The sequence below is a fragment of the Pseudophryne corroboree genome, chromosome 2 (assembly GCF_028390025.1).
Source record: "Pseudophryne corroboree isolate aPseCor3 chromosome 2, aPseCor3.hap2, whole genome shotgun sequence".
Lineage (NCBI taxonomy): Eukaryota > Metazoa > Chordata > Amphibia > Anura > Myobatrachidae > Pseudophryne > Pseudophryne corroboree.
The window spans coordinates 529,024,846-529,037,121 of record NC_086445.1 but is presented as its reverse complement, the minus strand read 5'-3'; positions in this window follow the sequence as shown (position 1 = coordinate 529,037,121).

Below are 12,276 nucleotides of genomic sequence, written 5' to 3'. Positions count from 1 at the left end.
TGATGAGGGCAAAAAACTGCTTTTCTGTGCATGCGTATGCCCCATAATGCACAAACGCGACGTACGGGTACAACAACCGATGTGGTTTTGCACAGGCTCTTGCGAAGTTTTAAGTCGCACTGATGGCCGCAGAGTGATTGACATGAAGTGGGCATTCCTGGGTGTAAACTGATCGTTTTCAGGGATTGTTTGGAAAAACGCAGGCGTGCCAGGAAAAACGTAGGCGTGGCTGGGCGAATGCTGGGCAGGTGTGTGACGTCAAATCCGGACACGAATAGGCTGAAGTGATCGCAAGCGCTGAGTAAGTTTTGAGCTACTCTGAAACTGCACAAATGGAATTTGCAGAGCTTGGCTGCACATGCGTTCGCACTTCTGCTAAACTAAAATACACTCCCAGTGGTGGCGGCATAGCATTTGCAAGGCTGCTAAAAACAGCTAGCGAGAGATCAACTCAGAATGACCCCCCAAATACATTGAGACCAATGTTAGAAAAAGGAGGGTCTGTACTAAGCCTGTCTGCCGGAAGATTAGCCATCTTCTGAGTTTGATAAGTGCCACGAATTCTGCGACAAGTAATACACTTGAAGATTGTGTTGCTTCCACACCTTTTCGCTCCAATAATCCCAAACCCAGCTGAATTTAGAGCTCCCTCGGTGAACAGTCGTACCTGGTGTTTGACTTCATTGTGGTTGTGTTGCACAATTAAAGAAGCAATGTGGTGACTTCCGGGAATGATTAAGGGATTTTTCTCATTTGATCCTAAGTTATCTTCTTGAAGGCGACCTCCTACTCTCAATAAATCATAAACTACACACGTCCATATGCATCCGCACATCATTCAAGCCCACTTATCTAAATAAATAATGACTCTGACAACCAAATGTGGCGTGAAAGGGGTCGGCTTTTATTGACTGAGAGGAAGGCCTATTAAATCTAAACTTGGATGAAAAACTCCCTCTCTAACTATGGTGGCGGGGAAAAGAACGGTTAAAATATTTATCACACATAGCATAAAGCAGACAGCACATGAAAATAAAATATCTCAAAATTACCATTGAAATAATATCCTAAATGTTGGAGGGCCTTCTGCCCAGATGTTCCGGGATCGGCCTTCTGCCACCATCCCTGAGGGCCTTTTGCCCAGATGTTCAGGGATCGGCCTTCTGCCAGCATCCCTGACCATCCCGAATCCAATGCAACTATGGACCATCTGCCTTTTCCTCCATGGCCAGGGGTCGACCTCCTGCCACTAGCCCTGCCACAACACAACTCGTAAGGACAGAGCTAAATTCAGCCCCTACGGAATAAGAAATTGGGCCACCAGCCCCAAGATGCACGTATGCTGCTCCCCAACTAATAGCATATGGGCTCACCTGGTACGGTGATGCCCATAGTAAAATTATAAAATTAACCAAAACTCAATTCCAAAACTTAAGCAAATTAAACCTAATAAATCAAAATTAAATAACCGTTCTGAACCGGCCACCGAATAGCCGACACAAACAAATCGTATTAAAACTGTAAAACATGCCTCCCACAGGGCGGGAGGGTGGGCAACGATAAAACTGTAAAGAGGCAGAAACTTCTAGGCTGAATTCCTACATCCCTAGCAGCACCACCCCTGACTCTATCACCACCAATCAAATCCAAACAGCACATACACAATGTTCCACCCCCAAAACCCTTAACCCCTGACCAGCCACAGTGATGCTTTGGCTGACATGCTAAAATGCCCAGTCCGGTGAGTTTATGCTGTTCTTGCAAACAGGATGCCCTACACAGTCTTAAACTTCACACGTCCAGATGCATCCGCACATCATTCAAGCCCACTTATCTAAATAAATAATGACTCTGACAACCAAATGTGGCGTGAAAGGGGTCGGCTTTTATTGACTGAGAGGAAGGCCTATTAAATCTAAACTTGGATGAAAAACTCCCTCTCTAACTAAGGTGGCGGAGAAAAGAACGGTTAAAATATTTATCACACATAGCATAAAGCAGACAGCACATGAAAATAAAATATCTCAAAATTACCATTGAAATAATATCCTAAATGTTGGAGGGCCTTCTACCCAGATGTTCAGGGATCGGCCTTCTGCCACCATCCCTGACCATCCCGAATCCAATGCAACTGTGGGCCATCTGCCTTTTCCTCAATGGCCAGGGGTCGACCTCCTGCCACTAGCCCTGCCACAACACAACTCGTAAGGACAGAGCTAAATTCAGCCCCTACAGAATAAGAAATTGGGCCACCAGCCCCAAGATCCACGTATGCTGCTCCCCAACTAATAGCATATGGGCTCACCTGGTACGGTGATGGCCATAGTAAAATTATAAAATTAACCAAAACTCAATTCCAAAACTTAAGCAAATTAAACCTAATAAATCAAAATTAAATAACCGTTCTGAATCGGCCAACTGCCAGGTTCCTCCAAACCTGCCACCGCAACCAAAAACCCTAAACTCAACGAACAAACAGGACCTCGAGACTCAGATAATGTCTTCAAAATATGGGCAGACCTGCAGCTGACAGGGGAACCCCATCTGACCAGTACAGCTCAATCGCACCCGGGCTAAAAGCTCCTCGTCAAACCCTCCGGGGCACTATGTCCAAATAGATGACAATACAAGCAGGCCAGTCGGTCATCAACTGCAAAGGATGGCGCCGAATTTCACAGCGCATGCTAGGCTAGACCTACGCCCTAAATCGTTGCCCTCACAATGCACAATCAGGAAAAAATGTATAACCCAAACTAACCACAGCCGACACCAACCATTCGCAGAAACTGTCCCACCAGAGGCCCCTGCGCCCCCAGCCAGTGCATGGGCTGCAGCTCCGGGAACCTCTCAACATCACTGGCCACAGATGAAATGGATAGCCAGTAAAACTAAGAATGGCCAATCAACCAAACAATTAGCGGATGTAGCCGCCGTCCTGTAAAAGAATTGTGTATAAAGGCATGAATAAGGGGAAACTCTTACCTAACATGAGGCTGAAAAAACCTAACCGTGACAGGATGATGGGGAGGGAGGGGGAGTTGGGTCGCCCAATTTGACTTGAGGCAAAAACAAAATATCCGTCAGCCGGCAAAAGCCGCAATTAAAACCGACGGTAAAACAAAAATTCCTCAAGGCCCCCACAATCGCAAAAGCAATTGCGACGAGCGGCTAATCCTCAAAGGGGCGCACTGCCAGGGGAAGGCCTGATATAGCATCTAACTGCACCAAACCTCCCCCTACCCAGTGCCCGGATCTCGACTTCGGACCAACCCGCCACAGCGGCGGCAGAAACAGCGCCGATGCGGAAAGAGTGAGTCCCATAATCGACCGGTGACAGACCCAGGTCCAATAAACAGCGTTCCAACAACTGATAGGAAATGGTACCTAGTAAGTGGGGAACCGTCACTATGATCAAGCCCCCCGTCAGAGGAATTAGGCAGAAAGCCCGAATGAGCCCTGGCCACTACCACCGTGCAAATGTGGCGTATAATGGCCCGACCCACACGGACCCACCGCCCTCTGCCCACTACGTCGGTCTTGGGATGCTGAATCTTGCACCATAAACCGTCGGGGTGTACGACGCCCTGGCTCGTCAGCATGGGCGAAGCTGCAGTACGGGAGCGCGCCACCAGCTCGCCCACCCAGAACGCACCACGATAAGCGAACACAAAACCATCCTGAAAAGGCGAACTTCGCAGTCCGAGGAGCCGATCCTCCCCAGTGACCCCAAAACCCGCCTCAACAAGAAAACAGGGCCAGGAAAAGGACGTAGTAAAGTCCCTCTCCCTGTGAAGACGCAAAAGCGTGATATGCCCACACGCACCCGTCCGACGTACGGACGCGGCGATCCGTTGACATAAAATCGCTGAACGAAGACAAAAATTAATTCAGGAAAGGTCTTACCCTTATGGCCCCTTTCCTGCAGGACACGGTTCCAGCGCTCCCCAAAAAGCCAAATAAGTTGCATATGTTGTCAGGTACCGAACGCACAGAATCAGGACCTTCATCACCCCAAGAACATGCCAAGGGAGCTAACCGGCCAAAGCGTAACCCCTCAAACGGGAAAGGGGGCATCACCCATTCCATTACGGACATCCGGAACATGTTTGGCTCACAACGTGATGTTGTTCACCAAACGTGTCAAAACTATTTGGGCAAGAACCCTAAATACCTGCGAGGAAGTAGACCTCAGTCTCATTATGGCAAAGACAACTCCTGTGTGGTCACGCTCCAATCTAACCTCCTTAGTGCGCAGGCAGTGGTCCCATACTTCCAATGCCATTTTCCAACGCCAACCTAACAGGAAAATGCAGAGCAACCCCAGTTTCCTGTTAAGCTATGGACAATCCAATCCCCCGGCTAACCCGCAGCGCACCCCCTATCCGAGGAATAAGCGCCAAAGCGAAAGGTCCCAGCGGCAACGTGATGTTGTTCACAAACGTGTCAAAACTATTTGGGCAAGAACCCTAAATACCGGCAAGGAAGTAGACCTCTGTCTCTACATGGCAAAGACCACGCCCATGTCATCACATGCAAATCTAACCTCCTCAGTGCACAGGCAGTGGTCCCATACTTCCAAAGCAATCTTCCAATGCCAACCTAATAGGAAAATGCAGAGCAACCCCAGTTTACTGTTAAGCTATGGACAATCCAATCCCCCGGCTAACTCGCAGCGCACCCCCTATCCGAGGAGTAAGCGCCAAAGCGAAAATGTCCCTGCTGCGTCCGTCAAAACTCCAAGACCATACTGGGCACAGCCGGTTGTAGCTACAATACATACCCCGTTACATTGGAAAAGAAAGGAGTCCCAAACGCGCAATTCCTACAAATCCCATGAAATAATCTCCAAATGCCGCAGACTTCTAATTCCTACTTTAGCTTTTAAATCCCTACAAAAATACCCTGCCGGTGAAGTCAAGCGAACTTACTCTAAATAGCGCCGTCTGAAGAGCGCGTTTGCCTGTAACTAGCGCTAACAATACCCCATCATGGAGACGGCGCATATTATCTTCTGTATGCCTGCAAAGACCCGCCGGAGTATCAATATGGATACCCCAATACACCAAAGAATACATAGGACCCTCTGTCTTTTCACCCACAATTGTCACTTTACAAACCTCGCAGTGTAGCAAAATCCTACCAATCCGAATGGGGCAGGGTAAAAGAAAAATCCTACAGGTTGTGCATAATTTGAATACCCCAATACACCAAAGAAAACATAGGACCCTCTGTCTTTTCCCCGCAATAGGCACTCTAAAAACCTCAAACCATTCAAGCTAGTAGTTCAGCAGAAACATACCGATCCGAATTCGGGGGGAGGTTAAAAGAAATTCCTCCAGGTAGTGCATAATTCCCGGCTACCCCGAGGCCTCTTGTAAACCCAGTGTAAGAATGTGCTAAAAAATGCAAACTGCGCGCAAGAAATTGAACAACCCATGGGCAAAAATACGAAATGGCGACGAGTGCAAAGGAAGGAGGTTGAAATCTGACTCGACAACCAATACGCACATGAGCGTCCCGCTGCCAAACGATATGACCCTCTCCAATGCAGAGTCAAAGGACATGCAAACCACCCTACAATGTACCCCCTGGATAGCATCATTCACTGATGCCCCCAAAATGATCTGAAGGATCCTGCATAAGCCCAAAGGTCCCATCGACCTTTCACGGGATAACCCCCACCGGTGACAGCATGAAGTCACAACTGGGAGCCACCCGACAGGCCCCACCATGCGTCCGAAATGAACCACAGCAGAGACCGCCGCCTTCGAAAAGTTCGGGAAATACGCGCGGGGCTTAAGTGCCACATGAAACAGACCGGAATTGACTAGCAATATGTAAGGGGAAGCCAACAGTAAAACCTGGTCGCAGCAACCACGCGTCGGCCTGACGCGGATATCTATGCCGCCCGGGGAAAAGCGCCAGCTATTTAATCGGAGAGGGAGCCTCACCCCACTACGGAGCCCAGAGGACCGCGGTTCAGCCGAGACGACTGCGTAGCAGCCCCCTTTTGTCACTGGATTGCTGCAGCCTTAGATAGCGTGGCTCCCCACCACACCTAATGACGGAGTGCCGAAAAGACACTTCCCTTCCAACTCACACTGGCCAATGTGACATGCAAAGCAGTTACCGCTCCCCACACATGACGGGCCTGCCCTAAAGCTATAGCACCACGGGCCAGGCAGCTTCCCACAACTATAAAGCCGTAACCTTCAGTCGCGGCTCCGGCGACCTGGGTAACGAGAAAATGCCGCACCCATGTTGCTAACCTATAAAAACCTCATCGTATTGTCTCCGCTTATCCCCAATATGTAGTGAAACTAATATGAATCAGAGATCGGTAGCGCGTCACCCTCCTATATTCCCAGGGCCGAAAATTCAAGCAACAAACCGCAAATATACACATCCATCTAACCCCTTCTGATAAAAATGGAAGGTATCTGCCCCCTGTCCAATCTTCATCGCTGCTAGCAACGCTCCTATAATCACTGGTCAGTGTGAATATAGTAATCAAACGACCGTCCCGTAACCGGTACTGAGTAAGCCAGGGAAGAGTAAATAACCCGCCGTATGTGCCTCTTCCTACTTCGCTGAGTGGAGCTCTTACCCGTACACCTGCTTGCACCCGAGGATGAGGACCGGGTACCAGAGTCCACTCCACTACCGAGGCTACCCACACTCTCCCTGGACCAGTCCAGATCCTAAGAAGACTCACCATCCTGCGCAGCCACGGCCGCAGACGCTGTTGCGCATTGCCCACGTACGGAAGCTACCCCTCTGTCCATAGCGATTTGCGACCTGTGCTCTGTGGAAACAAAAGAGACATCATTCCCGGGCGCAGGCGCCCCGCTCAGGCCGGAAAACAGGCCCAGGCAACCAGATAAACGTATTGATGTCAACACCGGGTATACCCCGTCGGCATCAAGGACCCCAATGAGCCCACGCAGTCTACTGCCGAAGGGCCCTACGACAAGCTAATCCTGGCATGTGTGCGCCACCTAATCCGCCTATTACTGGCATTACCGCACGCACCTAAGCCCTGCGCGCTCCCATCCTCAGAAGTGGTCTGGCATCTGTCTCAGTAGCGCCATGAGCGGGCTCCCCGGCACAAACTGCTAAAGGAGCTCGACTATCTCGCGCAGACCTCCTGTCAGCACTACCCTGAGTCCCCTTGAGATGAGTGCGGCCTGTTCTGCCAGCCAGGAGCGCACGCGCTCCCCAGCCCGGCCAGGTGCCGCACTTTCCCCGGACCCCGCAGCTCGGCGGCCCACACCAGCAACGGAGCACTTGTCTGAGCACCCCGGCCTGCTGGCTGTCGCCCCATGCCACTACTGAGCCGTATGTAGCGGCCGGCGCGCGAAGACGCTCCCCGCGGCTGCACACACGCCGGAGGGCGAGCCCGCCCCCGGACGCCCGTGTCACCTCTGTCCCCAGCGCCTCAGGCCTGACTCAGCCTGCCCGGCATTAAACAACGGCTGCCAAGCGCGCGAGCAGACCCGCGCCGTGTTAGCTGGCACTAACAGCCTGCTAGACATATTCAGTACAACAATTATAGGAAAAGAAGGTAAAGAAATATAAAGTAAGAGAAGCAAGAGAATACGTATGAGAGAGAGAGAGAGAGAGAGAGAGAGAGAGAGAGAGAGAGAGAGAGAGAGAGAGAGAAATGGAGCAGAAAATAGATAGAAAACACAGAGTAAACCAGTTAATAATAATACAGGACAGAATCACACTACTTATCAGTCCAACGATAAAACTGTAAAGAGGCAGAAACTTCTAGGCTGAATTCCTACATCCCTAGCAGCACCACCCCTGACTCTATCACCACCAATCAAATCCAAACAGCACATACACAATGTTCCACCCCCAAAAGCCTTAACCCCTGACAAGCCACAGTGATGCTTTGGCTGACATGCTAAAATGCCCAGTCCGGTGAGTTTATGCTGTTCTGGCACACAGGATGCCCTACACAGTCTTTCTAGTTGAGAAATGGGTCTAGCTTTTTCAAGGTGCTGTCTACAGGAATAGGATTCCCAGTGGTGATGTTGTGAATTTATATAGCATAGGTTTGGTGCTGAACAGCATGGATGATGAGATTCTTAGATTGTTGCATTTCTTCTACTGTGTAAGTATTTTGACAGTGATGCCAATCTTTACATTTGTTCACATTTGCAGCTGCGGTGCGTTTAAAACAACAAAGCTATGTGGGTTAGGCAGGAAATGGCTCTAACAAGTGATTTCCAAGTTGAGAATCTTTGGAATCTGTGAGGTTCAAGATGATAATCTGAAATCATGGTATGGATTATAATTACTTGTGGACGTATTTCAACATCTGAGTCAGTATCTACTAACTCAAATGTGTTACTTTCTGTATTGTTGTGATCTGTCTTGTACAGGAATTCAGATCCTCTGAACCATGTGGTGTCTTTGAGGAGACTGACTAGGATGGCTCTTGTAGCATGATCTGCAGGATTATGAGCGGTGGATACATAGTGCCACTGTTTATGAGCTCGGCTAGTTCTACGGCTAGTACTGCAGCACAAAGTTCTAGTCTGGGCACTGTGTGCTCTGGAAGTGGTGCTCCTGTAGCTTTGCTTTGCCCATGACAAATCCAATGTGACATTCACCTTTGTTGTCGATGGTTTTAAGATATGCAACGGTAGTGATTGCTTGGACTGAAGCATCAGAGAATACACACAGTCACTGGTTTCGCACTTCTGTGGTAGGCACAGGAGCATATGGACGTGCAATATAAAAGTTAGTTAAGGCAGACTCTTCCACTCTTCCCACATTTCCCTTTTCTGTGGAGGCAGTGGAGTGTCCCAGTTGGATGACTCACAGGTTAGGTCTCTGAGTAGGACTTTACCTTGGATAGTGACAGGAGCTGCAAATCCTAAAGGGTCGTATAAGCTGTTTATAGCAGACAAGACACCTCTGCGAGTGAAGGGCCTTTCCTCGCTGTTTACTTGGAAGGGGAAGGAGTCAGATTTCAAGTCCCATAGAAGTCCAAGGCTACGCTGGGCTGGTGGAGAATCAGTTCCCAAATCCAAGTCCCTTAAGTCAGTGGTTTGATCTAGGGAAGGGAATGCTTCCATCACTCCTTTGCTGTTGGATGCTATTTTGTGAAGTCTGAGATTAGAACATGCAAGCATTTCCTGAGCTCTCTTGAGGAGACTGGTTGCTGTCTCATCTGGTGTAGATTTTAAACAGTCATCCACATAGAAATCTTTTTCTACAAGTTGTCTAACATCAGAACCATACTCTAGCTCACCCTCCTGAGCTGAATGTCTTGAGCCCATAGATGGCAACTGCTGGTGAAGGGCTGTTACCAAAGATGTGTACCCTCATGCGGTACTCTACAATATCTTTAGAGGAGTCATTATCTTTGAACTAAAGGAATCTCAGGAAATTCCTGTCTTTTTCTCTCACGAGGAAACAATGAAACATTTGTTGAATGTCAGCTGTGAAGGCAATAGAGTCCCTTCAGAAACATAAGAGTACTCCAAGGAGTTTGTTGTTAAGGTCTGGTCCTGTCAGAAGCACATCATTTAAGGAGATTCCTTCAAACTTGACACTAGAATCAAACACAGCTCTGATCTGACCTGGTTTCTTTGGGTGGTTTACTCCAAACATTGGTAAGTACCAGCATTTGTCTGTGTCTTTAAGAATGGGAGCTATCTCAGCATGGCCGTTCTCAAATATTTTGTCCATGAAGGAGAAGAAATGATTTCTCATTTCTCGTTTCCTGTGAAAGTTGTGTTTAAGTGAAGAAAAACGTTCAAGTACTTGTTCTCTGTTTTTAGGTAGGCGTCGCCTGGGTGTTCTAAAGGGTAGAGTGCAACCCAGCTGTTTGCACCATCTTTGGCTAGTCCTTTCTCCATTATTTCCAAGAATAGTTTTTCTTCTATTGACATTGTTACTTGGTCATACTTTCTTGTTCGTTGGAAGACTGTGTACACCAGATGATCTTGGTAGTTGTCACAGATGTGGTGGTTGTCACTAGGGGAATCTATGGTAGTACAATGTGGTAATTTTTTTATAAGGAAGTGGTTGCAACATGGCTGAAAAAGAGAAGGGCGTCCGTTTTCTAAAGTACAAGTAAGCATGCTGTGACAGAAGCTGGTTTGTGCACATTTCCCAGACATACTTCTCCTATTATGACCCATCCTAGGTCTAGTCACTGAGCATAAGGTGCATTGTGTGGACCATTAATCTGACTTCTGGCTTTGTGGACCCGTAGGAAATCTCTTTCGATGAGTAGAGTTATCTGGGCTTGTGGGTCCAGTTATGGTATCAAAAGTGCATGGTGAACAGCTGCGTCTGGTGTAGGAACTTCAGACCTATTATCTGGGATTTCATTGCACTCAGTGATGGGTGGTAAGGAAAGGCATGGCTTTCCATCTATAGACTCGATTTGATAACCAGTGGCTCTCCTTCCTGATGTCTCAAAGCTTCCTCCACGGGTCCTTAAGAGTAAGAAGTGTCATGATCTTTAATATTAAAGGTTTCCAAGAAGTTCGATCTGACTAGGGACCTGTTACTTTGGTCATCTAGGATTGCATAAAGTTTAACAGCTTTATCTGGCTGGCCTTTTGGGTAGACCCTGACCAAACAGATTTTGGAGCAAGATATATTGCTAATGGCATCTTTGCAGACTTCAGTACATTGTGAAGTTATTTCTGGTGTGGCTACAGTAGTATCTGTTTGTTCTGCATTGTGCTCCACGCCATGCTCGGTGTCACCGTAACTGTGTTGTAAGGTCCATGAGGGAGGCCCAGGGTGTAGAGCTGTGTTGTGATCTGTGCTGTGATATTCAGTGCAGTTAGCACTAACCTTACAGTCCTTGGTGAGGTGAGATGTGGAAGAGCAGCACTTTTAGCAGATACCATTATCTCTTAAGAAGGCCTTGAGGTTCTCTAGGGACTTCTCTCTGAAAGCTCTGCATTTCAGAAGAGGATGCGGTTTGTGATGCAGAGGACACTGCTTGGAAGAATCTTTATCTCTGGTCTCTTGGTGAACAGAGCTGGTAAACCTGAGAGGAGAATCTGAATAATGCACATTCAGCTTATGGACTGCGACTGATGTCTTGCGGTGGTTAGATAGCGTAGGAGTAGCACCTGTTAGGGTAAAAGCAAAACTAGGGTCATTCCTGGTCTTAGCTTGCTGATGTACAAAGTCCATAAAAACGGAGAATGGTGGAAATGCTACATTGTTCTGTTGTTTATATTTGGAACCATGGGCGATCCATTGTTCCTGTAGATTATTAGGTTGCTTCTGCGCTATAGGGTTGATACCTCTGGCCGTGTCAAGGAAGGAAAGTCCTGGTAAGTCTCCTTCACATTTGGCTACTTGAAGCTCCATTAGTAAATCACTTAATTCTCTAAGCCTCTGATAGCCTTTGTTAGGTAGCCTAGGGAATTCATCAATTCTTTTAAACAGTGAACTTTCTATTATCTCTGGTGAGCCATAGCATTCGTTAAGTCTATCCCAGATCATCTTAAGGCCATTCTTAGGGTGGTTAATATTGATCACTCTTATCCTTCTAGCATGCTCAGCGGATTCCTTACCAAGCCATTTAATTTAATTAAGGGGGATTGCCAGGCTCTAAAACTCTCAGGGCGATCATTAAACGTTGAAATTCCTTTTGTGACCAGGTCATCCCGGGCAAGAAACTTAACAAAGTCTAATGTGTCTTGATTGGCTCTAGGAGATGCTGTTGGTACATTAACATAGTAGGTAAGTTGTGTGTTGTCGTACTGTAAGAGACCTGGCGGGTGGGGCACGACGCTGCCGGTGCGCGCGAGTACAGTTACTCACCTCGCGCCCGCCGCTGACTCTTACCTTCGGGTCAGTGACGATCCCGGGTCTCTCGCTCTCCGTCGACTGCCCTTCCGTCTGAAAGAGAAGGGCAACTGCACTAAGTTTCTGGAAAGGGACTGGGGGGGGGGGGGGGGGGGAGTCAATCGGGCAGACGCTCGCCGGACTAAAAGATGGTCATCATTGGCACTTGTGGCCTCAGACTGGTTACACCCGCGTGCGAGGCACGGTGGGTACAACCCGGATGGAAACGCCCTACGAAACAGGGGGGGGGGGGAGGGGTCACGTACGGTACACCAAACAGACTCGAACAAGTTATCCTCACCGGGTATATGCTTGTCCCCTTGATGGTCCGATGTCTTGGTCTCGGCACCTGGAACAAACTTCAAACCACAACAACAACCACAACAACAACAAATGGCACCTTACCTTCAATAGGGACCTACCGGTGGAGGGCCCGCG